Below are 5,223 nucleotides of genomic sequence, written 5' to 3' on the forward strand. Positions count from 1 at the left end.
TCAAATATCATATTGAGGTGCACATTACCCAACAAAGGTCTATAAAAGTAACATTGTTCTGACAGCCCTCGACAATATTGTCCCACAGTTTGACACCCCGTAGGGCCGTGGGTTTTATTCTTGGCGGTGTTGGACAACACAACAGGCACTCGCAGGCTACCTTACCAAAAGGCCTCGTCGAGGTGGGTGATACCACAACAGACTTATTAAAACAGCCCAGGCTCTCTCCCTAGCCGATGTGGGAGCATGACACTCCACCCTCCTAAGAAGACCCAGCGTCCTCGTTGGCACATCGGGGTCGGGAGTCGATTTTGATACCAACTCTGACAGCCCCTCGACAATATTGTCCCACAGTTTGACACCCCGTGGCGCCATGGGTTTTGTTCTTGGCGGTACTGGATAACACAACAGTTACCCGCAGGCTACCTCACCAAAAGGCCTCATCGAGATGGGTGATACCACAACAGACTTATCAAAGCAGCCCGGACTCTCTCCCTAGCCGATGTGGGAGCATGACAATTGTGCCCAAATATCACATATTCATAAGGTACGTTTACAAAAGGAATTAAGTTCAAGAAACCAAAGAACATCTAAGCGAACCCTTGCACGAGCAAATTGCGACTTTGTCTTCAACGTCCTTTAGTCATTGCTATAGATAGCTCCCAAAATTTTGTTTAAATAGCATTTATCTGTAATAAAGTAGTAAAACAAGTAGATAAGGGGAGGATTAAAACACTGAAGGAGAAGTAACAATAGTTAGGTTGCTTAGCTAAAATATGCAATCCAATAAGAACTTCAATAATTAAAGCTGTACATTCAAAATCAGCCCCAAAAAAAAACCAAAATCAACCCCGAACTATTGCACAAAATCAGCTCAAGAAGTAAGTACTGCTATTAAACTTCAGCTTCAAAGGAATAATATAACAAGTTGATAAGGCAACAAGCACTGCTATAAGTACTGCTATGAACAATATAACCAGTTGATAAGACTACAAGCACAACACTAAAGGAAAAACAACTTTGATTCGCTTGCTTAGCTAAACATTCAAATAAACTAAACTGAACTAAACCAAAACAATCCAAAGTAATGCATAGCAGAGGATACAACGTGTCAAGTATGATAACCAAAGTAATGTCAATCACGATACAAGGTGTCGAGCTACCCATTCATATAGGAGAAACTGAGGCAATGTGTACCTCATTTATATAAGAGAAACTGATGCAATGCGTATCGTGAGAAAGATGTCTATGGGTTTCTCAATCTTTACAACCCATTTCTCCAAACCACTAGAGGATGAATTACATGGAGTGGTACTACATAAACAATATTAACATTATCAAAATCCATATGCCCAAATTACTCCAATCACAATAACAACTAAAAGCTACTGAAAAGCATTGGCATTGCCGTGTAAATGCTTGTTAAAGCAGTAAATACTGTAAATTGCCAGACTTAATAGCTACCATCCAAGATCAGAACTCATCACTATCCTAGCTTGTGCTCAAACACATTACCTCAATAACACCATCATATCATACAAAAACTCAAATCATTTCAATATTTCAAAACAACATATGCTAAGCTTAGAGAGCACAAATTTCTGTAATGAAAGATCCAAAGTTCAAAACTTTCAAAGCTAAATAAGAGAACTTTAAAAGCAGCAAATTAAAGAAAAACAATTAAGTCACCTCTTCAATAATCTTCGTTGCCACTCTATCTTTAACACTCCCTCCTAGCTTCAAGAATTCAGTATTACTTAAAATCTAACAAAGTAAATACTCGTCATCAATTCAAGTAAATAATAAGCTGAATAGAACTGTGAAAAATAATATGTTTGTTGAGAAAAAAATTACCTCATAGCCAGTGGCATCAGATAGGCTATTGATTTATCAGGTACATTTATTTTTCAAGAAAGAAAAACAAGCACCCTGTCCTCTTCACCATATCCTATTTTATGCCCTAAGGTAGAATACTTTGAAAACCATTTCAAATTAGACTTCAAATCACAAACTACTCCTAAGTATAAACTACTTCGCCATACTTAAGTAACCAAAACTGAATTGCATGGAGAAATAAAAGATAATTAAGGTAAGAACATAGATGATAATTTGAACCAAAAAGCACAGGAATTACCCATCCACAATGGCATAACATATGTATAAACTACTTCACCATACTTGAGTAACCAAAGTTGAATTGCACGGATCACATACAAAAGTTGAACTAATGTTAAAAGGATCACATTTGAAAGTAGCATGCTAACAAAGTCTAAAGTAACTGTAATTGCATTATGTAGCAGCAAAGGACAGATCCATAACCAACATTATGTTAGTCATCAATACCTCTGCTAGAATAAGACCAAAAAGGAGGAGAAATATTATCATCTCCATGCAAAAAAAAAAAAAAAAAATCCAATTCACCAATATTTACAACCATCAAGCCACGAGATTTTCTCACAAGTTACCAATCAGACAAGGTTTAATACTCATACATGATTTAGAGGTTTGTGTTCCAGAATGAATTTATAAGTTAGCAGAAAAAACTCAAGCCTACCATATCTCAAGTTGCAGGACTACATCCATAGCTAATATACAGCTTTTTAGGCAAAGTACAAATGCAATGATGTAGTGCAACTTGTCTAGGTTTCTAGAAAAAATGAATAAATGGAAACAAAAGAAATGGGAGTCGATTTGTGAGTGTGCACATTGACACAAAGATAGAGCACTTCCAACCGGGAAACATTAGGAAAGAGCTTGAAGTCTTGACAGATAAACCATTAGGTTTAGGCATTGAAGCTTGGTCAATTTGGTTGTTCATATTAAGATACCAAAATATGCAAGAAATGCAGACTGCCAAGCATCACCTAATGGCCTTATCAAAAAAGCTAAACAAAACAAGAACCAACTGAAGCTCTAAGTCCAAAATAATAGAAAGCAACTAAACGACAACAGACACAAACAAAAACAAGCCCTATTAGAGAATACACTTAAAGACTAGACCTATCTAAGGACATAAAAGCATAACAAAGAACAAGGAACAAACAAAGCAAGAGTGCTGATACGTAACAACAAAATCAAGAGTGCTGATACGTAACAAGAGTGCTGATATGTAACAAGAGTGCTGATACGTAAAATCAAGACATAAACAATATGCATGAAGCCTCAGAACCAACTTAACAACAAAAGAAAGTAAGCACAACCCATATCACTCAAAAACAGGGGAAAAAGAGAAAAAGAGTACTTAAGATAAGATTAATTGCATATCCCACCAAACAACAAAAACGCAGCCAAGGGAATAAAACATTTAACTTAGAGAGAAGTTAAAAAAAAACTATCTGAGGACATAAAAAGCAAACCAGAGTGCAAAAAACGAACAAAGCAAAAGTGCTAAGACATAAAATTGAGACATAAATAATTGGTTAAAAGAGGATAAAGAACAACAGTAAGGCAGAGCAGCTACACAATTTTGTCTAGTTTTTTCCTCTTCTTTAGATTTTTACCTAGTCAACTCCTTCCCACAACTCTCAACCTCTTTGCCCTTGTCGGTACACAATAATCCAGCCCACCACACCAACACCACTCCTTCTTTTCTTTCTTCACACCACCACACAAATGAAACCCACAATGCTAAAGAAATTTACCTAAAAATGCTATAGAAAGCATAACTAAGGTAAGAAACTTTAGAAAAACTAGACAAATGATGGACAAGAAGAGAATTTACCCAAAAATTGAATGTTGGGAGCACAAAATTGGGTTAATAAAATTTGGGGGAAACCGATTATTGAGCAAAAAAAAGAGAAATTTACCTTTTTACAGCAAATGCGTTGAGGAAAGATATCAAAATTAGTAGCCCAATAAGGAGGAATGCTCGAGCATTAGTAAGAAAGAAATTGAGAGAGGTCTTTTTTTGACAATATACATTTAATTTTTGACTCTACAAACTGAGAGAGAAGAAACAACAACCTCGGCAAGTGCAGAGAGCAGCAGAATCGGCAGGTGAGGGGCGTTGTAGAGGCCAACGGCATCGAAGGACACAATTAAAATGGCGGACAAGGCGGTGACTATTCGAACCAGGAAGTTTATGACTAATTGGCTTCTCTCTAGGAAGCAATTCATGATTGATGTTCTACATTCGTGGCGACCTAATGTTTCCAAGGCTTAGTTGAAGGAGAAATTGGCAAGGATGTATGAGGTCAAGGACCCGAATGCCATTTTTGTCTTCAAATTTAGGATGCACTTTGGGAGAGGCAAGTCAACTAGGTTTGGATTGATTTATGATTCTGTCCAGAATGTGAAGAAATATGAACCCAAGTACCGGCTTATCAGGAATGGCCTAGATACAAAGGTGGAGAATCTAGGAAATAGCTCAAAGAAAGGAAGAATAGAACCAAAAAGATCCATGGCGTAGAGAAGACAAAGGCTGGTGACGTTGCCAAAGCTGGAAAGAAGAAATAAATTTCTTAGGAGTTTTAGGGATTCTTGAGTTGCTGAAAGTGGTAAGTTTCTTAGGTGATGTTTTTGCGGCAATCTTTTTTTGTCATTTGTGACCTTTAAATTTAATTTTTCTGCTTCTTTGCACTTTCACTCCCAGGGAAAGACATTCACATGTTCAAATCCTGATCTCAATCTATATCTAGTTTTGACTTTAGGAAAATACAAAAAAAAAAAGAATAGGAAGAAATTTTGTAAGTTTTGCCTAATAATAGTGTATTTTTTTAGATGTTTTATATTGAAGAATCATGAATGTTATGTGTTAAACTTGCATGAAGTTATAGTATACATATTAATTTGTAAGAGAAATATGTATTAGCTTTGACTTTTAGAAAATCAACATTAAATTTGCAAGGAATTGTAGTAATTAGTAATCCTGATTTCATTAATTAACTTATATAACACAACTAATTCCGCTTTCATCAAAAATGAGTTTGTACTTAAGAAGTTTCAACATTAGACCAATTAGCAACAAGCCATCACTAAAGACCAATTTTCTTACAGTGAATCAAATAGTGACAAGACTAGGTTGTCATTAATGACTATACATTATTATCAGTAACAACAATTGCAAAGTTGTCAAAGAAAGGACTATTAATATTGACAACTTTTAGAAGTCGTCACTATTGCAGTTCCCGCTTTCTCCATGACTCCTGGCGGGAATCAAATTGTGACGACAATGCCAGGTCGTCCCTGATGTGTTGGCTTCCTTGACTCAATTGTGACAACTTG

The 5,223-nt window shown here is 36.2% G+C and overlaps 1 pseudogene; it reads left to right on the forward strand.

The window, feature by feature from the left end:
• The first annotated feature begins 1,695 nt into the window (after window positions 1-1,695).
• LOC113767347 lies at window positions 1,696-4,498 on the forward strand (annotated as a pseudogene).
• The last annotated feature ends 725 nt before the right edge of the window (window positions 4,499-5,223 follow it).

This window comes from Coffea eugenioides, chromosome 4, assembly GCF_003713205.1.
Source record: "Coffea eugenioides isolate CCC68of chromosome 4, Ceug_1.0, whole genome shotgun sequence".
Classification (NCBI taxonomy): Eukaryota; Viridiplantae; Streptophyta; class Magnoliopsida; order Gentianales; family Rubiaceae; genus Coffea; species Coffea eugenioides.